Source organism: Stegodyphus dumicola, chromosome 1 (genome assembly GCF_044657685.1).
Source record: "Stegodyphus dumicola isolate Sdum_Otavi_A_Nest chromosome 1, ASM4465768v1".
NCBI lineage: Eukaryota > Metazoa > Arthropoda > Arachnida > Araneae > Eresidae > Stegodyphus > Stegodyphus dumicola.
Genome location: NC_140768.1, coordinates 177,375,151 through 177,401,503, shown reverse-complemented (window position 1 = coordinate 177,401,503; position 26,353 = coordinate 177,375,151). Strand labels below are relative to the sequence as shown.

At 33.4% G+C, this 26,353-nt stretch overlaps 2 long non-coding RNA genes and 1 pseudogene across 2 annotated transcripts; all 3 read right to left on the bottom strand.

The window, feature by feature from the left end:
* Positions 1-805: 805 nt before the first annotated feature.
* LOC118196787 (uncharacterized) lies at positions 806-2,109 on the bottom strand. Its single transcript, XR_015039658.1, has 5 exons — positions 2,031-2,109; positions 1,894-1,930; positions 1,663-1,729; positions 1,513-1,578; positions 806-1,135 (listed from the first exon to the last, which is right to left on the bottom strand). It is a non-coding gene; the product is annotated as an uncharacterized LOC118196787 (long non-coding RNA).
* A 110-nt stretch (positions 2,110-2,219) lies between these two features.
* On the bottom strand, positions 2,220-5,791 carry LOC146999397 (uncharacterized). Its single transcript, XR_015039656.1, has 2 exons — positions 2,396-5,791; positions 2,220-2,277 (listed from the first exon to the last, which is right to left on the bottom strand). It is a non-coding gene; the product is annotated as an uncharacterized LOC146999397 (long non-coding RNA).
* A 3,343-nt stretch (positions 5,792-9,134) lies between these two features.
* Positions 9,135-9,911, bottom strand: LOC146999396 (eukaryotic translation initiation factor 6 pseudogene; annotated as a pseudogene).
* Between the last annotated feature and the right edge of the window lie 16,442 nt (positions 9,912-26,353).

The window sequence follows — 26,353 nt, the reverse complement described above, 5'->3', positions numbered from 1 at the left end:
CATATGTCCGTGGGCACATCATCCAAGGGAAGCCAAAATGATGTTACGAATTTTTAGAGTTGAATGTTTTCCATTTTTGGCCAGTAGTCGGGAGGGGGCACAAAATCTTCAGTTATCCCTGGGCGCTGAAAACAGTAACTATGACTCTGCCGATAACTTATAAAATTTCATTTTTTCACAAGAAAAACAAGAAAAACTGTTATAGATTCATTCCTTGTTAAAATTCAATACTTCGTTTCACTGAACTCCACTCTTATAGATCGAAGCCTGTTCATCAGATCTGAAAAAGAACAATTTTTACAAGCATTTTGCATTTTGAAATTAGAAATGATTTCATTTCCACATCACCTTAAGACTTACACGTACTTAAAAAAAAGAAAAATCTTTTCTTCTGCTTTTTTACTATTCATTTTAATTGAAGCATTGCCAAATTTTGTAAATTAGAGGTTTTATAATTATATTTAAATCAATTACTTATAAAAAATATTTATGCGGATATTATCATATAATTTCCTTTAAAAAATAGGCACTATCTATTTTCACATTACTTGACGTTACATGCAGGTTAAAGTGATTTTTAATTAAATCTAAATTTGATAAAAAAAAAAATAGAAACGGTAAGAAATGTGATAATGATATTAGTGAAACAAAATAGTTACAAATAATCCCAATTTTTAAGCTAGTACGTGTAAGACTAGGAGGTAGGAATCCTGATGCGTTTTCTTTTTTACGAGGTTTCGCCAGGAGCCATAATCCTCTAATTTTAATGTGTACACATATAGTATTTTATATTACTTACCATTCAGCACCATATTTTGCATTTTTCAGCAGTATTACTTGGCAGTTCACTATTTGGAGTTTTTTGTAGAGAAAATATCCATGTTATATATGTTCAGAATACGAGATAAGTAAACAAGATTTTAAATTTCATGATCGTCGAGATTTCCTGTGGTGGCAGCAGTTGCTCAGTTCCTTCGCTTTCAGGTGTGGCCCGCATCAGTCGTTTAAACTCGAATGTGTTTCTTGAAAGAAAAACCTGGCTATACCCCCAGGCACTGGGTTTGTCATCCGAGTTGATTTCTCCATCTGCTTCTTCCCTCGTCTAAGTGGCAGCAAAATGTTATTTTTGAAGTCCCTAAACAAAATATCCATATTATGCATATTCATAATACAAGATAAGTAAACAAGGTTACACTAATGAAAACATAAGTTAGCGTATATATAAATACTTTTATTAAATGTTTTAATATTTTTTCTAAAAGTGTTCTTTCTGTTGTTTAGTTTTAATCTTTTGTTAACTACATACTCTTTTTAACTAGAAAATAATAATTGAACATAGTACAAAAATACACAATTACCACAAAAGGGTGGCAAGTTTAAGAAGTTAATAATGTAAGATTGAATCCTTATATTTAAAATAATAAATAAACAGTAAAATTAAAATAATAAACGTAGTATGAAAATACATAATTAAAATAAACAGGCTGGAAACATTAAAAGTAATGAATTCACCTGTATATTTTTTGATTGAAGATTCATTTCTTTCCATGGTAGCCTCATTTCTGCAATATTCTTTACCTGAAAAGGGTGATAAATTATCCTTAACAATAAAATGTTTTCTGGTAAGAAGTAGGCTGGAAACCTTTAAATTAATCAACTCACCTCTATGTTTGTCAATTTATCTGTCAAAATTAGTTTTCTTCTTTCTTTTATTTATTTTTTGGATTACCTAATTTGCAATAAAGTTTTTTTTTACTGAAAAATAAGTAGGTAAACTTATACTAATAATAACTAAATAAATTTTACAGTTGCTTTTACTGAAGGAGTAGAATTAAAATAAAGTGAAGCACTAATTTGAAACATAAGCTGTGAATGGTTAAAATTTCGTCTTACCTCTGTCATAGTATTTCATGATATTTTGGATCTGCAGCTGTGAAAGAAAGTTTATTTTAATGAAGGAATAACAAAATATATAAAGAATAGCTCTCACGTCAAAATAAAAGCTGAGAATAACTGAAATACACATTTACCCCTTTCTGTAAAAGATATGCAACATTTTCGCAACATTTCCATCCTTTTGTTTTCTGGGCTCTGTTTTTTGGTTGAATTCTAAAAGGAAATAAAAAATAACAATTCTCATGTATTGAAAAACAAAAAGGTATTAAATCAAAATTTGTGGACCATCTAAACATTTACACAAATTATAGTAAACAATTTACTTGTATGCTTTTCTTATCATTTATTCCAGTTTTAGAACTTGGTCTGTGTTCCCTTACTCTGAAAAATAAGCACATAGATTATAATGGTATGTAATTTAATATTTAAATGCAATTTTTGTATGTATATATATGTAAATAAATTATGTCAAAAATAAAGTTATATTTGTTGGTTTTACCCCATTTATCATCATCTTCCTGAATGAATGGTATATCATCATCTTGTCGGGCAGATTTCTTTGGAGGCATCAGGTCCTCAATTCCTTCGCTTTCTGATGTTGGTTCGTCCAACATTTTAAGTTCAAGGCCGACTTTTCCGTGGCCTGGATACACAGCTTTAATGTCCTGTAGAAACTGAGCAAGTCTTTCTCCATCATAAGTAAAGGGCTTCAAGCGGAACCGCCTGTAATAATGTACAGCCATGTACTGCGTGCAAATATCATCTGTTCTCTTGCTCTTTATAGACCTCTTAAAAAGTTTGTTTTCACCCTCAAGATCATTGATAGTATTCTGTTTATCATCGGGATCTACGAATACGCCTGTAAATAAAGGATTAATGAGTGTTAAGGATGAAAAAAAATGTCACTCATTAAAAAAAAGACACATATTTACCTTTCTTGTGATTGGTAGTTTTATGTGTTGCTGCCGGAAATAAATTTTCTATCCTTTTATATTGTGGAGCAGAGTCAGTGTATATGAAGGTGGTTTCTGGGTGAACATGACGTTTAATGTAAGGCCACAAATGCCTTTTGCTTTTTCCTTTAACCTTGAAAAATAATCCTTCTTTGTCTTCTCGACAGTAGATGCCTAAAACTACGATTGTCATATTTTTGGTTACCCTGCCGCGATTGCACTTGCGGCGGGTCAAAAACGTTTCATCAATTAATATAGATTTTCCTTTACCACCGAACATTCTGCTATGATGAGAGGCAAAAATTTCGCATACCTCACGACAATATGATAAAAAGTCAACAATAGTCTCATTTGCAATTACTGGTAATTTTTGCTTTTCCCTCCATAGCTTTAGCTGCTGATTTATGTAGCTGAAACTGTGATCTAGAACAAAGTACACAGTTATGACTAAAGCTTCTCTTATTGGGATTTTTGTACCTTTAAAAAAAGTGTTTTCAATGGGGTTAATCATGCCAGAGCAGTTGTTGCGATTTCTCAGGCTGCAGACACAACGCCATCCCAGCTTCGATTCCTTTCTCTTGTTGCTTCTCATCGGTGCCTGGCACTTGGGGCAAGATGGTGCCTCATCCTCTCTGGGAAGAAGTCCAGCATCTGTGGCAAACTCGAGTGCAGCTGCCTCTGTATTAATTAAATGCATGTCAGTAATTAAACAGAAATATTTCAGTTTTTCATGCAAAGAAGCCATATCCAAAAAAGTCAGTACAGTGACAGAAATAGTTTAATGAAATTTATTGTTAGAAATTTCAGAAACTTGGCAATTATGCAAAAGTCAAAATTATCAGAAATAAAAAAGTTTAATAAAGATGAAAAGTAATTATAAGTTTAATTAAACAATATTAGTTCATTATAGGAAGATAGAGAAGTGAAAAGTTCAAACTAGAAAGTACTGTTACAAAAATAAGGAAAATAAAAATAATAGTAATGATATGTATCTATGAAAACAAAGTATTAAAACAAATTTCAAGTGAAAAATAATATTAAAAAATGTAATGGATGAAAATAGATTAAAAGTAAACTTAGCTTTGGCAAAGTCCAAACCACGTTTTCACGTAAGTACCGAGGTACTGATTTTTTTCAGTACCTGACAGATAGACAGCTGCGCGGGCTTAACCGCGGCAAAATATGATCGCGAAAAATCTTCTTTTTTAAATTTATTTAAAATATTTTCGGAAAAAAAAAATATTTTACTTTACAAATAAATGTTTTTCGGTACATATGTTTTTTTAAAACATTTTTAAATAGAGATGCAGAAGAATAATAGGTATTGTTATTTTTGTGTGCAGATATGCGTGCTTGATGAACTAAAAAATGATTTTGAAGGTTTCGTGGCATATTTATCCTCTCAAAAATATGCAACTTGCTCAACTTTTCGATTTTATTAAATTAAATAAAGCCTATCGATTTTTTTTTTTTTTTTTTTTTTTTTTTTTTAAGCACTGACAATGAAAGCTGTTATGTTCGATTTTTGCATTTTTATCCCAAAGCGCGTTAGTCCAAAGGGCTATTAATTTCGTTTTCGCATTTTGCGTTGAACTGTTTCTACTGAATATTATCGCTGTGTGTTATATTTAAAGATATTTAAAGAATCAGCAAAAATATACGTATGTTTAACATACATAACATTTATGCAGATACTGTGATAAAACAACGGTACCTACAGCTATGAAATTTTGAATATGTACGTCACCACCCGAATATGGGCATCTGAAAGCTCAAATTTGTAATTTGTTTTATTAACTATTTAACATTTTGTAAAGCATTTATGTGTTTTTGATTAAGAAACTCGACGATTTCTAAGCGAGCAATGGCAACACTGTTCGGCGCAAGACTGTCTATCGGAAATTCTAAAGATATGCTCTTCTTTTAAATGTTTTGTCATATTGCTGCTTAAGAGAGAACAGACAGTTCGGATGTACAAAACTTAAAGACCGCATGTCTGTTGATTTTGAAAATTCATTTCCATTGAATTTAACAATTGTTTTCAGTTGGCGAGAGGTATACATCTCTGTTGTACACTATTATTGGTAACCTTTAATTGTTGGTTATTTGTTACATTTTTTTTTTTTTTTTTTTTTTTTGTCTTTCATATTGCCCTGGCTGCATTGGAAATTTCGTGGTTTTCCTCGTGTAGAGCCAGTACAATTACACTAATGAATCATATCACTTAAATAATGGGAATAAATATAGAATTATTATATAAGTGTAGAATAATTGGGTTGGTTGTTATGTTCACGAGTTGTGTGTAAATGCGTGGCTTTGTGTGATTATGTAATTAATTAATGAAGATTTCAACAGCGGCCTGGCGGTAAAGTGTGTGAGCACTGGTAGTTCTGTCCGAAGTTCGAATCCCGCTAATGCGCCGGTTGGTTGTTATGTTCACGAGTTGTGTGTAAATGCGTGGCTTGCTAATGAAGGGTTCAGCAGCGGCCTGGCGGTAAAGTGTGTGATCACTGGTAGTTCATCTCATTGCACATATACTAGCTACGCATATATACATTATAGACAGTGGTGTAACTAGAATTCTTGGTCCAGTATGCAAAATAATTTCCTGGGTCCCTAAACCAATAAATTTAATGTGCTTAAAAATAAAAATTAAACTAAAGAAAAAAACGTGAAAAGTAAAAAAAAAAAAAAAAAATCAAGGATTCCTGGAGCCAATGTTTTCATGATTTTTATCACATCTGGATTAATTGTTAAAAAATAAAAGCACGTTCTTAGGGAACCATTTGAAATTTATGTAATATGAAGAAAGAATAAAAAGGAAAATATTTCCCCTTTGCTAACTGGTGAAATGCAAATTTGCTTTAGTCTGGGTATTTGACGTCAGATGATTTTAATTCTGTAATTTAAGACTTTTTGTGTGCGTGCGTGTGAGTGATAGATAATTGATACTGACAGACAAGATAACTGATAAACGTACAGAAAAAATATTGCATCAATAGATAGTACTCTGTGATTTACTCAACTTACGAACATGATTTATGCAATAATATACAAGTAATAAATAAGAACTATTATAATGTAAATGATACATTTGTTAAATATAAAACATATTTATCATAAACTTCATAAAGAAAACTATTTGAATATACAATTTTAGTAGAAAATATGTAATATTTTTGCTGTCCTTTTTAAAATCCTTTTGGTACACTAAACTACTTGAATACATCATTTTTATAAAAAAACATGAATGCTAAAGATTTTTCCTGTTTCTTTTTAATTTTCCCTCAGCCCGTACTGCTGTTCTTCTCTAATCCCCCCCCTTCTCAATAAGTGTAATTATAACACTGGTGACCGAAATTCATCAAAAAGACAAAAATCTTTTTTATTAAAATTTGCGTCTCCTAACCTTCATTTCCGCAAAATTATTTATCAATACCTGGACGTCCATTTTCACAGCCATGTCAACTTCAACGCTCAATAGTGATAGGTTTAACAACCGATCTTGTATCATAGTGTTTCTTAAATATGTTTCTATTATTGAAAATGACCTCTCGCTCGTGGCTTTGGTTACAGATAATGAATGATAAATACAATATAAGTTAATTGCACTCCCGATTAACTGCTTGTCATGTCACAGTATTTTACCATTGCTAATTTAGCTAAATCCTTAACGGATTTCAAATTTTGGATATCTGTTCTGAAAGTATTTATAAATAATAAAAGTTGTACTTCCAGTACATTAGCAAAGTCATCTTTATATTTTTTCTGTATTTTTGAAATATTATTAATAAATTCCATATTTGTTAGCAATGACAAATACGGAAATTTAGGTTCCAAAAATGAAAACATCATTGCGATTTTTGTTATTCCAGTCATTCTGTATTTTAACTGAGTATTTAAAATGTCGAGAACAGCATAAAAAACTGTTACTTTAAAAGACATTTCGGAATTTTCAAGCCTGTTATCCTCACATAACTCATCAATATTTTTTTGTCTTTATTTTCTTCTATTTTTCAAATTTAGTTTCTATGTCCGATTTATTTTATATACAAAAATTTGTATATAAATGTATTTGTATTTTTGTGAATATACAAAAATTGTATATTCAAAACTCTGCTTCTTTCATAATGTCTTCAAACTTCTTTCTCATATCTTGCATATTAATAGAAACGCTTTTTACATGTTGGTGAGCTCCATTCAAGTCGATTGATTTTCGATTGTCGAGTCGATTGATTGATTGATAGATCCTGCAGATATAGCGCAGGACGTGTTTAAAAAATTTTGTTTTTAATTTTTGGCATTTTGCCAGAAATGTTTAATAATTTGTAGTTAAGCTTATCGACACAACGTATATTTCAAGATGAGAACTCACACTCTGTCGCATGGATTTTAAAAGTAGTACACATAAATACTTGTTTTATACTTTCCTAAACAAGTATAACGTTTCTTCATAATTAGTTAAAATAAAGTTGTATGAAACAAGTTTTGCGTACTTTGTAGAGAAATGCGCAAAACTTCATTTAATGAAAATAGGTTTGTGGTGGATCAAAAAGCAAAAATCAGTTAGGAAATGCGGATGTATTTTAGGAGCATTAATATTTATGATTATTGTTATCTGCTTTATTTGCATCTTGAAAAACTTTTAATGTCTCGGAAATTAATGACCTCAGATTTCCAGTTTTTACGCTGCTTATAAATTAAGCAGTATCAATTTTTTTTATCTATCTATCATTAATTTATTAAAGACAAAAATATAAAAAATAAATATAATGTATGGAAACATATATTAACGGAAGCTATTTATGTCTTAGAAAAGTTATGCAGTGGTTCTGAAATGAAAGGTAATAATGTACAAAGGGATTTTATGAGTGAAAATCGCTTCATTTATTATTAAAAAGTATTAAATAAATTTTTTAATTTGCGAAAATTATTGAAATATTGATTTAACGGGGGAAAATTCTTTTCTGAAATATTCCATTCGTTTGTGTGGTGAAAATAGCAATGTAATTCGCGTTCTTTCAAATGTTGAAATGCAACTTAAAACTATTAGGGCGAACTGTTTAATATTTTCGGTATTTAAGTTATCGACATTTACGAAGTAGTATCTACTTTTAGTTGTGTGATACCATTTTTATTATCATTATTATATTATTATTGACGGTTTCACGTACTGAATGCTGTAGAAAGTAAATTAAAAGCAAAAGTAAAGTAAATTGTAAAATTTAATTTCAAATAACAATTAGAAAGGCGTTCTTGCCCTCCGGCTTATTAGTGTAAATAACAGAGAAAAAAATCTATCTGCCTTTAACTTTGCCATTTTGTAATGTCAATCGTACTTCTAAATCCAAACTTTTTCTGTCCCTAACCATGCCTCTTGGTGCGACTGCACAGGTTGCAAGTACTGTCGTTTATTACATTGTGAGAACTATACATTTAAACCTGCAATTTCTTCCTTATTTAATTCCTTATTTAATGATAGTAAGAGATTCAAGATATGAAAAAAATTAAACGCTACGGAATGACATATTATGAAAATTGCGAACTGCAACTAATATGGCACGATTACTCTTAACTTGCAAAGTTCATTCCAAATTAAGTATCAGAATCCTACTTAGTTACTTCTCTGATTTATAATTTTTGAGTTGTGATTGCAAAAATAGGAACATTTCCTTACGGGGGTGTCGCCTTTTTATTTACTTACGCTCCGATCAAGTAGGAGACACCGAATTTACATACATTAATTTATTATTTACATTAATAATTTATCATTTATTTAATTATCCGTTTTAATTCTAACAATAAAAATGAAAAGCAAAAGGGAATTTTAATTTTTTTTTATTGAAACTCCAATTACGACCAATATATGTAAAAAATGAAAAGCAAAAGGGAAAAACATAAAAATAATAATTAATCTTCTTATTATATTTAATTATCCGTATATATGTAAGAAATGAAAAGCAAAAGAGAAAAAAACATATAAAAATAATAATTAATTACATTATTATTTATTTATAATTATCGGTTTTAATTCGCATTTAGCATTACTATTTATTTATCATTATCGGTTTTAAGTCCCATTTAACATTATTATTTATTTATAATTATCGGTTTTAATTCGCATTTAACATTATTATTTATTTACCTACGCTCCGATCAAGTAGGAGACAAACTTCTCAACTTCTAACCACGCAGCAGAAGCGAAGAAAAATGGTCACATGACCTTCAATATGAGCCAAGGAGGTTAGAATAGGTCAAGGAGGTTCTAACCTCCTTGATATGAGATTACAGATTTATGAAAGATCTGAGATGAGAAGCTCTCATCTCAGATCTTATAGCAGAAGGTATTGTATTGCCAAGTTTAAAAATACTTTCAATAACTGAAATCTCTGTACTCGTGGTATCCATTCCACAAAATGCACACCAATCATTTACCACCATATCAGCTCCAATAACGTCGCTTCCACGATTTACAGAACCTGCAACTAATGGGACTTGCAATAGCGATGATAACTCGTGTTGATCTTCAATTGATGTTTTCGGATGAACAAGACCTCCTTGGTTACTCAGAGCACAGCAACTACCAACAAGCATATTCTCAGCGATGGACTGCCGATAGACTTCTACATTTAGAGTGTCGTTTAAGATTTCTTCGGTTTCTCTATCTAAATCAGGATGCGCTAGAGCAACATGATCATTACAAGCAATAACATTCCCAAGAGCTGAAAGGCGTTCTTTGACTCTTTGGATTTTGAGACTGTCTGGAAGAGAATTACGTAAATGTTGAAGTTCTTGATCTGTAGTGATATTAGGCACTAAAAGACCGTGCCTATTACTCACACAAAGCCGATCAATTATGCGTAAACCGCCAATTAACACGTGAATGACCGGTATAGTACCAGCTAATTCACCTTCAAAAACACTATAGAAATTTTCTGAACCACCGATTGGAACAAGACAATATGTATTAGTTAATTTCGAAAACACTCCAACTTCATTTTTGTTTTCAAACTGCACTCGTAAAGCCATGCTTCTCAGCTCCAAATGACTACCGACACACTTAACACTCATACGAAGCGCTCTTAATATGTTTACGCAAAAAAAAAAAAAAAAAAAAAAAAACCACTACAGTTGAGTTGTTTTATTTCTGTTGACAAAATTCAAAAATATATTGAAAGTACAGAAACCTCCTTCTAAGGAGTAGGAGAAGGTTCGTTGTATGTATTAACTGCATACTGTAGAAAACAAACCAATTAAAAAAAATCGGAAAGGTTTTAGATTTTACATTACGTCCAAAGGAGGGGCCCTAGTCTGGACACCGTCGAGATAGAAGAACGGGTCGCTTTTTGCGATCTACTCGACAGAGAGCGAGTCTGGTGTCATCGTCTCGATCATTACAGAAATCGACGCGTCGGGTATTTTTCCGTCAGCTGGACAGCTGCCGTTTAAGGTTCTGACTGTCGTTTTAGAGCTAAACTGAGGATGGCGGAGGTCACGGATTGTTTTTGAAAGTGTACGTAATAGATATTTTAATTTCTTAAGATTTATGAAAAACTCGAGTATTTCGCTATAGAAATAACGCATTTGATGCTGACGCTTCTACATTATTTATTTATTCTACATTACCAATGCCTTAATTAAATTTTAGTGAAAATAATATATTTGGTGTTTTCCTATTTCACATATAAAGAAGGGGTGCATACTTTTAATTTAAAATTGTAATTTTTAAACTAATGCATATATCAATGTACTTATTTTCATGTTTTGATGAGTAATTTATAAATTTTGAAATTTTATGTTTTAAATTATAATGTATTTCCCTCTACTTTTATTTGAATTTGTAGTGTATAAAAATGTAATTCATTAGACATAAATTAAAGAATATGCAGTATATAATTCAAACTATGCACATACTAAATTCAACATTTATATTAAATTGCTTTGAGTTAAAAAAATTATTTAAGTAGTTTTAACTGTACCGATATCAATGTCAATTTCCAATAGTTTCTAGAATCTCCTGTATAAAACAAGTTAAATTCCTGTATAATTTTCGGTTAAATTCTTGGCAATATTATAATGCAAGATTTATAATTAGTTATCAGATTTTTTAATGTGGTCTACTTTTAGATATTACATCAGTTTTGTGTATATTTATTCAGATCCAAAAAGTGCTTAGTTTTGGTTTTATGTAACTACGGCAAAGCCTCGTGTGCTATCTGCCTAAAGTGAGGGTTGCCTTCGTGGAAGACATTCTAAGGAAAACTGGCTCGTATACACGTAACACATGGGGAAAACCACGAAAACGTCCCTGCAACCAGCCCGTTCGCTGGATTGCAACCTTGGACCGAACTTCTAGTGTTCAGCGATTTTACCGGCCGCTGGTAAAATCGATTTAAAAGGGATATAAATATATATGTACTGCAATTTCTTTCACTGCATCTATTAATATATTTATACAGTTATATATATATATATATATATATATATATATATATCAAATAGGTCTTTTTACATAGTACTCACTACCTAGCTTTTTAATTATATATATATATTTAAAACAGATTTTCTGTGCCTTAAACTTCTATGCTTCTGGAAGTTACCAATGATATATCTGTCATTACCAATGATATATTGGTAATGACAGATACATTGGTAATGACGCCCAAGCGTCCAGCCCGTTCGAGAAATTCGAACCTCGGACCGCACTACCAGTGTTCGGAGATTTTACCGCTCGGCCACTAGTGGGATCGACTTAAAAACAGCCTAAATAGGAATATGTACTGCAATTTCCTTTCACTGCATAAATTAATATATTCATAATAGATTTATATATTCATATAGTTATTTATTTAAAACAGGTTTTGTATGCCTTAATTTTTTATGCTTTTGGAAATTACGGGAAATATGTTGGTAATGACAGATATATTGGTTATCAGAGATATGTTGGTAATGCAACAAACCCGTTCGCAGTATTTGGACCTCGGACCGAACTACCAGTATTCAGCGATTTTACCACACGGTCACTGGTGGGATCGATTTAAAAAGGGTATAAATAGGAATATGTATTGCAATTTCCTTTCACTGTATCTTCACTACTTTTGGTTTTGACTTTTACCCTTGCTTGCATGAATGACGAAACACGAATTGAATGATTGAAGAGTTAGGTTAGGAGGCAACTTTCCGTTGATAAGTCTGTCTCCTGCCTGCTCAACAGTCATTCACTGATGCATTTTAAAAAAAAAATTTTAGATTGATTTTAATTTGCTAAATTAGTGAATTTATTTTCATGTTTTGGTTTTACACTTGATTTACTTATGCAATCTGAATTTAAATGATATTGCAAATTAGTTCGAAAATTAATTCTTTTATATGTTTGCACATTATTTTAACTTTAAATTTGCTTTTTTACGTATATAAATTTTTGTTAAAATTTATATATATATATATATGTGTGTGTGCAAGATAATGTTTCATGATTTAACCTATAGTTATTTAATTTTTTTTTTTATTTTCTTCCTATTACTTTTGTTAACAGTTTGTTATATTTTTACTCACTGCTTATTGGTATCTACGATACATAGTATATTTGTAGCTAGGTGATAGGTATAAGTCCTGATGATAGGTGAATAAATAAAATTATTGATATAATCATGGGTTGCTAAAAATTAAAATTTTTTTGATTCAAATTCATTAGGAATATTAAACTCGCGTACGCGGTGCTATATTTCAATGATTTGACTTATGACGTTGTTGCATAACCTTTTCAGACAAAATAATGTATTTTAATCATAAAATTCCTGTTAACAAATAGTTTACAAACATGTAACCTTTTAGAAAATTTCCATTTTGCAAAAGATCATACCTAAAATTATGTTTACGTTTCTTCACATACCTGAAGTTTTCAAAAGGCCATTTCTTTCTGTGTTTAAAATATCCCTTAACGTTCCCCATTTCTTTTTTCAATACTCTTTACTAAATCCAGCAGCGTACTTTTTCGAAAAATTTCACCATTTACTCGAACTCGATTTTTTTTCTACCGCCATCCTCAGTAATAAGCACGCGCGAAACAGCCCCTTTGACAACAAACTACCCCTTTCCTTGAGCCTGGGGCAATGTAGAGGTGAGATAGACTCAAGGACTTCATATAACTGGTAGACGGCTCACCCACAGAGAATTCGTCTGCTAGGGTGTCTCCAACATATACCACGTGACTAATGCTCTAGGTGCTCTTGGGGAGTGATAGCTTAGGCTGTTCATCGCCAGTTTGGCCCGCTTTTGATATGGCAGGTAGTGCTTTTTATTTCCGTCTGCTTGCAGTCAGCAGACAACGGCCTCGAATTAGGTTGTTCGATTTTTTACAATTATATTTAGATATAACTTAACCCCTTTTTTCCTGAATATTTTATCTATATTTTTAATAATCGATTTAAATTATTTGCACCATTGTTTAAGATGTTTAGGTTAAATAATTTTAGGAAGAAAATCTAAAATAAATAATAAAAAATTGAGATGGAAACTTTAATTTTGAATAACGTTAAAAAATTAATTGCACTACTGTTATAATATTTGAGAAGGTAAAAAAAAATCTCGTTTAATTTTAATGCATTGCATCCTAAAGAGAAAAAGAAAATCACATTGTATTATATGTATTTATGCCATTGATTGCCTCTCTTTTCTTGAGATTATATTACTGGAACAAAATAATGCACTCTCTTTTCTTGAGATTATATTACTGGGACAAAATAATGCAATCTTAATTACTGATTTCCACACTCATGTGTATGTCATGGCGGGGATCAATACATCTTATTAACTATAACAAATATTTTATATTGAATATGTATCAAACGGTAACAAACTTCAACTCAGTATTTATTATTAGGATCAAAACGATATTACAGTTAAAAATTCTCTCACTCTCCTTTTTTTTTAATACTATTTAAAATATGGTAAGTTTTTCACATCACATTTTTTCAATTATAATAAATTTCTAACAGCATCGTAGATGAGACAGAATTATAATCCAGATTATTTTTATTTTAATTGATTTTATAGAAAATAATGATAAAGCATTGAGCTTTATAAAAGTAATCTGATTTTTAAAATAATGCTGTTTAACTGTTTATGTTCAATGTTGCATGAATCAAGATCTTCAGCTTTTTTTTTAACAAAGTAAACATATCGCACAATCTTTTCTCAATAATTTAATGCTAATAATAGCATTTTTCTTTTTTTATCGCAGGCAGTAATTGTTTATGAAATCAAAACGCGTACGACTTGGCGAAAAAAGGTTAACGCCAATTGGCGCAGCTTTCTATTTCAACGGAATACACGGAAAAAACATATAAAATTCAATTATTTGTAAAGGGTGATTCCAGTAAATAGTGTCACAGTATTTAATACATTTTGATGCTAATAATACATGCTGAAAATGTCATATAGAGCGGCAATTTTCTTATACAATATGGCTGAAACTTTCCAACCAATTCAACAGAGATAGTAAAATGACAAAAATACTGAAAATAAAATAATAAATCATGCAGTTTTAACTTACCTATGAAAGGTTACGAGTCCTCCTTTCACGAAACTTTCTTTACATCCGTAGGCGCTGCAGCGAATAACCATTTTTACTTAAATTTTATGTGACCAAGCAGAGCAGCAGTCTTTCGTTCCATAGAAAGGAATGTAAAGTATTTCCGGACTTTCGAATTCGCGCAGCAGTCACGTGACACTAATGTTCAAACCGGTTGAAGGTTGCAATACGCTCTCTACCAGTATACTATCTCGTTGGATAGACTGGTTGCTATGCAATAAACGTCACTTCCGCACGGAATTTCCACTTCACTTTCCGCCGACGGAATTTGAAGGGGCCAGACTCGCTCTCCTTTCTGCTGTCGAGTGGAAAGAGAATCCCGACTGGTTTTCCGATATCGATCTCGACCGGTGTCCAGACTAGACCCCGAGCTTTTTTTTTTTAACGTTTCGTGTGTTACCGTTATTTATTAATTATCACGTTCTTTGCACTTAAACCATAAAATTCAGTTCAATAGCAATGTCGCAAAATAATTTTTAAATGAGCATATCTTTAGACTTTCCGGATATTGTTCGGAGAACAGTCTTGGTTGCACCAACTTGGCTCCTTTAAGGATATGGGCGATATTTCATTATGCCAACGGAAGTAAATATCACGTGAGGAATATGCGCTAGGGAGAAAAAGAAAATATATGAGGCGTTAAGGCACATATATTTTCTTTTTCTACGTAGCGCATATTCCTAACATGATCTTTTTGGCGTTAAGGCTGTTCTCCGAACAATATCCCACAAACTTTATTAATTGATCTCTTAAAAATACCGCTTTTCGTTTTCACTGAAACTACTCTAATCTAATTGTCTTTACCTAAGAATATCTCTAAGATTTTTCCAAGAGGCCAGTTACATACAATACAAGAACATTATCAGTCTTTAAAATTACTATAGTTCCAACCTTGACATTGTCTTTTTCAAAGAACCATTTAGTTTTTCCTTGCATTGCACTCAAATAGTTATTTCTCCAATACTTCCAAATTGTTTGCACTATTTTAGTCAATTTTTGCCAGCTCTTTAATCTATTATCGTTAACGTTTAAAATATTAGGTTCTGCAATAGCCGTGATAGGTCATCCTATCAGAAAGTGGCCTGGTGTCAAGATATCAAAATCCTCTGGTTCAGATGATAAAGGATGCAAATGGCCTAGAATACAAAATGCCTTCAATTTGAGCAATTACTGTAAAAAACACCTCATATGTTAGTTTCAAATTGTCTACTACGCGTTTCTTAAGAGATTTGACACCTGCCTCCCAAAGACCTCCATGATTGGGAGCTCTAGGAGGAATGAAAGACCAATCAATACTCTCATTCGATAAACAATTACCTAATTCGTCAACTGGTTTGCTGACTAGCCTATTCAATTTCTTTAATTCTTCGTTACTACCAATAAAATTGGTTGCGTTATCTAAAAATATGTGTGCACACTTGCCTCTTTGCTCTAACCTCCTTGATCTGGAATATCAGCGCCATTACATCTAAATTCTAGAATAATCTTAAGAAAAATATAAAAATATAAATAGAACTCAACTAGAACAAGAACTAGACAGTTGTGTGAAAGAAAGTACGTAATGTTCATGTAAACTTAATCTAATAATTGATTTTGGATAATTTTATTCAAGTCTTGACTTACCCGAGATTTCAGCGTTCTGATTCGCCATCTAGTGGCTAAAATCTGGAAACATAAAAACGGTATTCTGTTTGACAACACTATGTGTGAAGCTTGTTGTGATCGAAACATAATTAATTTTTTTTTATTGTTGTGGGCATTATGCATAACTTAAAAAGAAGTACAAACTACGCGTTTTGTTGTTTTCCCATAGTGTAATTTACGCGCTTGCAAGGACCCTAAGTCATGCTTCGATTGTATTCCTGGTTCGAAAATATGAAGCAAGATGGTGATATAGTGAAGTGAAGAAAAGCGTGGATTCGCAAATAAGAAAAGAAATTGGAAATTATATGAAAATATGTTCTAAACATTAAAAAAACAAGAAGTGTTAAAATGTTATGTAAACACTAAATGTTAAAATCAGCTACCTGTTGCAATACAATAATTCACAATCCTTGCAACAGCCAACAGCTCCTCCTTTACATGAACAGAAACATTTTTTATTTTTATTTCTCCTTTTTCAACATTGAAATGTGCTTCGATGTCATGTGGTGAAGACGCTATAGAACTTGTCCATAAACAAGAAGCCAAAATTTGTACATCCGATTCTTCAAGTAAAATCCCGTGCATTACTAAATGGTTTTACATTTTTTTCTGCTTCATTAACACAGCGAGAATTTACGCCTCCTTGAACAAAATCAAATCTGAAAAGCTTAGTTCCTCCACTTTCGTATGTACAGAGTCAGATCACTAATCAAGGGCCCTAGTCTGGACACCGTCGAGATAGAAGAACAGGTCGCTTTTTTGCGATCAACTCGACAGAGAGCGAGTCTGGTGTCATCGTCTCGATCATTACAGAGATCGACGCGTCGGAAATTTTTCCGTCAGCTGGACAGCTGCCGTTTAAGTTTCTGCTTGTCGTTTTAGAGCTAAACTGAGGACGGCGGAGGTCACAGATTTTTTTGAAAGTGTACGTAATAGATATTTTAATTTCTTAAGATTTGTGAAAAACTCGAGTATTTCGCTATAGAAATAATGCATTTGATGCTGACGATTCTACATTATTTATTTATTCTACATTACCAATGCCTTAATTAAATTTTAGTGAAAATAATATATTTGGTGTTTTCCTATTTCACATATAAAGAAGGGGTGCATACTTTTAATTTAAAATTGTAATTTTTAAACTAATGTATATATCAATGTACTTAATTTCATGTTTTGATGAGTAATTTATAAATTTTGAAATTTTATGTTTTAAATTAAAATGTATTTCCCTCTACATTTATTTGAATTTGTAGTATATAAAAATGTAATACATTAGACATGCATTAAAGACTATGCAGTATATAATTCAAACTATGCACATCCTAAATTCATCATTTACATTAAGTTGCTTTGAGTTAATAAAATTATATAACTAGTTTTAACTGTACCGTTATCGATGTCAATTTCCAATAGTTTCTAGAATCTCCTGTATAAAACAAGTTAAATTCCTGTATAATTTTCGGTTAAATTCTTGTCAATATTATAATGCAAGATTTATAATTAGTTATCAGATTTTTTAATGTGGTCTACTTTTAGATATTACATCAGTTTTGCGTATATTTATTCAGATCTAAAAAGGGCTTAGTTTTGGTTTTATGTAATTACGGCACAGCCTCGAGGGCTATCTGCCTAAAGTGAGGGTTTCCTTCGTGGAGGACATTCTAAGGAAAACAAGCTGGTATACATGTAACACATGGGGAAAACCACGAAAACGTCCATGCAACCAGCCCGTTCGCTGGATTGCAACCTTGGACCGAACTTCTAGTGTTCAGCGATTTTACCGTCCGCTGGTGGGATCGGTTTAAAAAGGGTATAAATATATATGTACTGCAATTTCTTTCACTGCATTTGTTAATATATTTATACAGTTATATATATATATATATTTAAAACAGATTTTCTGTGCCTTAAACTTCGATGCTTTTGGAAGTTACCAATGATATATCTGTCATATCATTGGTAATGACAGATACAATGGTAATGACGCCCATGTGTCCAGCCCGTTCGCGGGATTCGAACCTCGGACCACACTACCAGTGTTCGGAGATTTTACCGCTCAGCCACTAGTGGGATCGACTTAAAAAGGGCGTAAATAGGAATATGTACTGCAATTTCCTTTCACTGCAAATATTAATATATTTATAATACATTTATATATACGACACGGCCGGCTCGCCGGCTCGTGTCGTTTGTTGTTGGAAGGGTTGCGCCCGCTTTTCTTCATAAGGTTCAACAAACCAGGCGGAAGGGCTGCGCCCGTATAAAACAAAACAAAACAAAACAATAAAACATTTATATATACATACAGTTATTCATTTTAAACAGGTTTTGTATGCCGTAATTTTTTATGCTTTTGGAAATTACGAGAAATATGTTGGTAATGATAGATACATTGGCTATCAGAGATATGTTGGTAATGCAACAAACCCGTTCGCAGTATTTGGACCTCGGACCGAACTACCAGTGTTCAGCGATTTTACCACCCGATCACTAGTGGGATCGATTTAAAAAGGGTATAAATAGAAATATGTATTGCAACTTCCTTTCACTGCATATGTTAAAATATATATATATATGTGTGCAAGATAATATGTTTTATGATTTAACCTATAGTTAAATAATTCTTTTTTATTTTCTTTCTATTACTTTTGTTAAACGTTTGTTACATTTTTACTCACTGCTTATTGATATCTACGATACACAGTATATTTGTAGCTACGTGATATGTATAATTCTTGAATAAATAAAATTATTGATATAATCATTGGTTGCTAAAAATTAAAATTTTTTTGATTCAAATTCATTAGGAATATTAAACACGCGTACGCGGTGCTATATTTCAATGATTTGACTTATGACGTTGTTGCATAACCTTTTCAGACAAAATAATGTATTTTAATCATAAAATTCCTGTTAACAAATAGTTTACAAACATGTAACCTTTTAGAAAATTTCCATTTTGCAAAAAATCATACCCAAAATTATGTTTACGTTTCTTCACATACCTGATGTTTCGAAAAGGCCATTTCTTTCTGCGTTTAAAATATCCATTAACGTTCCCCATTTCTTTTTTCCATACTCTTTACTAAATCCAGCAGCGCATTTTTTCGAAAAATTTCACCATTTACTCGAACTCGATTTTTTTTGCTGCCGCCATCCTCAGTAATAAGCACGTGCGAAACCGCAGTGGCTAGTCGCACAGACGGTGCGAATAGCTAACACGCTATTCACACCACCTACGTTCGCGCATGCGCACAAGCAGCCCAGGTACTAGGCAGGCGGTAGTGAGAGCGAAGGTTGTTAACCCTAACTCAGCAATGGAAAGGGTTGTTAATAGTTCAACAGCAAAAGAACAATTTTCAAGTAATAATTATCTCTTACAAAGACGAAGTCAATCTATATAAATGATAGTGTTCAGGAAATGGTTAGATAAAATAGGGATTTAATGATGGTTCTAATTGCAAGCGAGGACGAGTAATTAGTTAAAAATCTTTAGTGTATTGACAAAAAGGCTACAGAAATTACTTAAATTCTTTTATTTAGCAGAGGAACTTTTATGTAAACTTAGACCCTAGTCTTATAGCATTGGACTGTCAGAATTTATTATTCAATAAGAAAACTTAGTGAAATTTATAATATTCTTATATATTCATCACGTTTTCAGTATCCACTCATGTTTATAGGTTAAAATGCCATATTCAATATCAAAGTTATTTATGAAATAAAAACCTTATAAAATCTGATAAATCATTTGTGTGTGCAAATTTTTAAATCTAAATCTCTCACATTAAATTATTTCTATCTTTTAAATTACATCCCATTATTTATTTCAATTTAATTGATTAATGTGTTTGTACTAATATTTCAAAGTTCTTTGAAGCATATTTTGTGTCCTGAAAATGTCAAGTATTTCCATAAAAAATAAGCAGGCATACAGAATAATTCATTTAATAGTTCATATAATCGCTTTTAACTTATTTCATATCTAAATTTTCTACACAGAAATCCGCTGTCTAACTTTTAGTATCTTTTATCGGACGAAATTTTTCAAAGAGGAATGAATAAATGGTTTGATTGAGTAAAACACATCTATAAAGCTAAATGTATTCTAAGAAGTACAAAAAATGTCAACACGATTTTGCCCCCCCCTTCAAATCAGTCATTTAAACTATTCAAACCGTTCAGGAAAAGGATTAACATTGCGAACATAAAAATCTTCCCTTTTTTATATATATTTTAATGAAAGGAAATGTGTTCCTTCTTTTTATAAGAAAAGAAACCCATTTTTTTTCTAAACTTTTGAAAGTCGCCAACGCTTAAAAAATGGTAAACTACGCCAAGGTAGAAACCCGCCTTTGACAACTCAATAGGCATGCGTGGTTAATGTTGGTGCGAATAGCTTAAGCGGCTAATCGCATAGGTGGTGCGAATAGCATCGGCCGTGCGAAACAGTCCCTTTGACAACAAACTATCCCCTTCCCCTGAGCCTGGAGCAATGTAGAGGTGTGATAGACTGGTTGCTATGCAATAAACGTCACTTCCGCACGGAATTTCCACTTCACTTTCCGCCGACGGAATTTGAAGGGGGACATTTTGACAGACACATTCGCGTCATGGACGCCAAGAGCGACAGACGTGCGAGCTCTGAGTTCCGCAATGCGAATATGGAAACCTCGAATACGGCGCCGCGAGCAGGCAACAACTCTACTTCTCCTCAACCATTACAAGTACTAACGGATATGGATACTACACACTCAACTCCTCCTGCTTCTCCTACTGTTAATGAACTATCGAAAAGTGCACTTCAAATTTACGCCCTGAAGACTAGACATACAGATCTGCTGTTCGATATCCAACGTTTGCAGAGATCGGAAACTCCAAACAAGGATCTGATGATGAAGCAACTACAGGACGAGGGTGAGAAAATTTTATTTTCTTTACACACTCTATGTACAAAACTCAACATCAACCTATTCACCTTACCGGCCACAGAAGAAGAATTTATTAGAGAATTTCAAAAATCCACAATAGCCTCTGATCCTGAAACTAAAACTTCAAAATCTAAATCACCCTCATCCTTAGACCCATCTAAAGGCACTTCTAAACCTGATACTAAAAAACGCACCAGACCAGTCGACAGTGACGGCTTTGCAGTCCCCCCAAACACTTGATTGCAAAGAAATTACCCAACACTAACGAAAATACCAACAACATTCCAACATCAAATTCATACACAAACATACAAAACGTCTCAGAAAACACTGAAAATTTAACGCAGCAACCGGCTGACACTCCAACACCTAAAATTCAAACACCACCACCCATCTTCATTAAACCGCGTGCTGATTGGTTCTTTCTACTAAATCAGTTACGCAGACACGCACCAACTGTCCAATCCAAACAAGACATTGAATTTCTACGCCTCACCACCACTAATGAAACAGATTACAGGACAGTTGTCAGATTTCTCACAGAAAACAACATACAATAAAATCGCAAGTCACACACATTAAACATACAATAAATTACAAGTCACACACATTAAAATCGCACAGACCACTCAAAGTGGTCATTAAGGGATTACCCTCCAACACACCGATCAACGTTGTGCAGACTGCGGTCGAAGTACTTGGTTTTAAAATCCACAAAATCTCCCAACTCAAGAAATTCAAGACCAAAATGCCAATGCCTCTCTTCTATCTTCAAATTCACAATAGCCTCAAAGCAACGGAAATATACTCAGTCACCGAACTCCTTGGCACAGAAGTTGTAATGGAGCACTTCAAAGGGCAGAAAGGTCCCTCTCAATGCTGGCGTTGCCAGGGATTCTTTCATTCTTCGGAGGTCTGTACGCTACCACAACGATGTGTCAGATGCGCTGGTCCGCATCAGGCTAAAGATTGCACAAAGCCCTTCGAAGAACCAAACAAATGTGCCAACTGCTCCGGAAGTCATGCAACCAACTGGAGATCATGCCCGAGATTCCCGGGATCGAAAACTAGACAGCCATCGAAACCAAGTACCAAGCCCAGTCAGACCGTTGACAACACGAACAAATTAAATTTACAACACAATACATTTCCAACACTGCCGGCTGCACACACACCCAGTGCAAATAATATTCGCCCTGGAGTTTCCTACTCTGCTGCCCTTACGGGTATGCAACAGACTGCACCCCCACTCATTCCAAATTTATCGGTCCCCATTGGAGTAAATTCGAATCTAAATTGCACCGAAATCCTTTTGGCTATAATTCAAATTTCTAACCAGCCTGGTATTGACCAGAGAAAATTACTTTTGGCATTCAAAAACGCCTTACGGCAGCTCAGAGTGGCTCCATCTGGTGCTGACGCGGCTTACTACATCTTTGAGAGTTATGTCACTCTCCAATTTTCTGATTCCCACAATCATTAAAATTCAATACTTTGAAAGGGTTGAAAAATCTTAAACTATGCACCTGGAATGCAAATGGCATTCTTTCCAAATTTCATGAGTTTAGAGACTATGTAGAAGAGAAGGATTTTGATATCATTTTTGTCCAAGAGACCAAACTCCAGCCAGGGAGAGCTCCCAAGCTTGTAAATTATGCACTATATAAAAATGACAGACAAGCTTCAGATTCATGTGATGTTTGTCATGGTGGCACTTGTATCTACATAAAAAATTCAATACCTCATCGAAGAATTGACACACCGAATATGAGCAAACTTGAAGCAACAATTATCGAAATTTTTATTCAAAATTCGCCCTCCCTAGTTATGATCTCTGCCTATCTCCCACCAGGTGGAAATTTTCCTGTGGTAGATTTCAACAAACTGCTCAATTTTTCAAATAATCTAATCATAGCTGGTGATTTAAATTGTCACCATCAGCATTGGCGTTGTCGCAGATCAAACCCTGCTGGTGGTGGCCTCCTAAAATGGGCTCAGTGCGCCCAAATTAAAATTATTGCGCCGGATTCCCCCACTAGATATGGTACACGGGGTGCCCCCTCTTTCATTGACTTGGCACTTTTTAGAAACATCCCTTTTGGATACAAAGTGACTGTTGAATATTGTCTATCATCAGATCACAATTCCGTGATCATCGACCTTAGCTGTACTATTTTTACTCAAAATTTTCCGGCACTCGTCTCAACAAATTGGGACAATTTTCGTTTTAAACTTAATTCCAAAAGCTTACCCTCCCTCGAAATTAAATCCAGCCATGATATAGACACGGCAGTAGATCAATTAACGAACACCTTAACTGATACTTATAAGGAAGTATCAAAACCCACCCTCAGACCCAATTTTCGTAAATTTCCTCAAGAAATTAAACTCAAAATTAAAGAAAAGAATAAAGTACGGAGACTTTGGCAAAGAAATAGAAATCCTGGCTTAAAAATTCAACTCCGTACTCTCCAAAATGAGATCAAGGCATCATGTGACCAGTTCTTCCAATCACAATACACGAATTACATTCAGTCCCTAACGACCAATGATAACAGTCTTTGGCGCGCATCAGCCCGCCTACGCAAACACAAATCTCACATTCCGTCCTTAGCTATGGACGCAGTGGTGGCTCACACAGACGCTGAGAAATCCGAATTAATTGCGGATTCTCTTCAAACTCAATTTACACCACATAATGAAGGAATTTTTGCGAACAACGCAAGTTCTTTCCCACAAGATGTTGAACGTTTCTCTCCTCGCCTTTTGCGAGAGAAATACAATACACATCCATGAGCGAGGTAAGTGAATACATTACCAAGCTCAAACCCAAAAAAGCCCCTGGTATGGACTCTATCTCTAATCGTATGATTAAAAATTTACCCACCACTTATCTATTTTTCTTAGTAATGCTTATAAATTTTATGATACAGAATTGCTATTTTCCTCAAAGCTGGAAACAAGCACTCATTGTGCCTATTCCCAAACCAGGCCAAAGCCTTTCAAATCCTCAAAATTATAGACCTATCAGCCTCCTATCATCGTTATCAAAGATATACGAATTTGTGTTACTTAAACGCCTGAATGATTTTCTCCGAAATCACAACGTTCTGATTGATGAACAATTTGGATTTCGAGCAAAACACTGCACTACGCACCAGTAGTGGAGTTCATTCACGAAGGGTTTCGTAACAATATGCTTACTGGCGCTTTATTTCTTGACATAGCCAAAGCATTTGATAGGACTTGGCATATAGGAATCATTATCAAGCTCATACGACTTGACGTTTCGGCCCATTTAATTCATATAATTAACTCGTACCTCACTAATAGATCTTTTTCTGTACGAGTTAATTCTTTCATTTCGGCACCCCGTCCTATACTAAGTGGCGTCCCCCAAGGGTCACTTTTAGATTTTGTTCAACATTTTCATAAATGACATACCAAAATCACCTAGTATCACTCTTGCAGTTTATGCAGATGATACGGCCATCCTAGCTCAGCACAAACGCTTTGAAAACTTGGTTCACATCATTCAGAGATATCTCTCCAGCCTTGAGCACTGGCTCATCACTTGGAAAATTAAAATTAATGTTGCTAAATGTGCTGCTATGATATTCAAACGTAGCCCCCTCCCATTAATTTAAAGTTTTTCGACGATTATGTTCCCTGGTCAAATTCTCACAAGTACCTAGGAGTTGTACTTGACTCAAAATTACGCTGGCACCTTCACATTGAAAATGTTCTCAGTAAAGCAAAAGGTGCTAGAGCCCAACATTACCCTCTCTTAGCTCGAAAGAGCCATCTGTCAATTAAAAACAAAATTCTTCTCTATACATCAATTATAAGACCTGTCTTCATGTATGCATGTACAATCTGGGGTACTGCTGCAAAAACTCATGTGAAAAAACTTCAATCTTTTCAAAGTAAGACCTTACGTATGGCCCTGAATGCAGCCTGGTACGTCCGTACTGATGTGATTCATTCGGACCTTAATATTAAACCTGTTGATTACTATATTAAAAAACTTAGTCAAAATTTATTCCTCAAAATTGAACAGATTGATAACCGAGCACTCCAGCAGATACCAGCATACGATCCTGCTATTCGCAGCTCACAGAAGAGACCGAGAGTTCGGCATTTATCCGCCGTCTGAAAGGGCAAGACACGCCCTCTCAACATCAGTTCCAGCCCCCGCGCCATGAAGGAAGGACGTCTCTTCAGCGAGCTGCCATATAATTGCTTATTCATCCTTTACAACTGCAATCTAAGATCTTCAAGCAAAGTTATCAATCTGTTTACTTAAGAATCACATCTCCCGCAGATTCTAAATCTGCCTAAGAATATTTTCATCGCGTTCCCATTTATTATTTGCACTCTCCTACACAAGCCACATGCCAATGAGCCTATTAATCGTAAACTCTTTCCTATCCGCTTTTTGCTTTAGTGTTTGTATTGTGTATTAAAAAATTATAAAAACCAAAAAAAGTATAAAATATAAAATACAAAAAAATTATAAAAACCTAAAAACTTATAAAAAAATTATGATACTTAAGTTTTTATTTTCTTATCCCTATCCCTAAACTTTCTCGAGCCTGTGGCTCCCTCTATTGAGCATCAAGTAAATCACTTATGCCAAATTTTTCCTATTTCTGCTCACTTTTAGTAATTCTGATGTGGAGGTACATGGTTTTGAACCATAGGCACTCCGAAAATTGCCAATCATTGGCATTGGCAATTTGAAGGGGCCAGACTCGCTCTGCCTTCTGCTGTCGAGTGGAAAGAGAATCTCAACTGGTTTTCCTAAGGCTCCTCTAAACCAGGCTGAATCACCAACTTTTCTCTCTTGACGAGGGAGTGAACGCGCTGCCAATTTTGGCGCGTTTATCGCACACGCTAGCTGAATGTCTGCTGTTTTTTTAAAGATTTATTTTATAGACGCGCGGCATTCAGCATATAAACTTTTCGGATAATTTATTAATTCTCGAATAGTATATAGACGTTTTCACTTAAATAAAAATTTCGCGTATATTTTGTAAACATATTCAAAATAACTTATTCTTTAGATGTTTCGGTTTCGTTAGCAGACTAAAATAAATAAGATATGAATAAAAACTTTCAATAGTGTCAAATGGGAAAATAGTTAAAGAGTAGAGTGTGCAAATAAATTTATCTTAATGACATTTTAACAAAAATTTGCATAAAAACACTGTAAATTCATACTAAAAAAATAACTTAAGAATATGTTGTCATTTAAGTCTGAGGTATATGGAAATAATTGTGCAAGATTCTGAAGAAACACTTTCTTTTAAATGTGTGAAATATTTCATAAC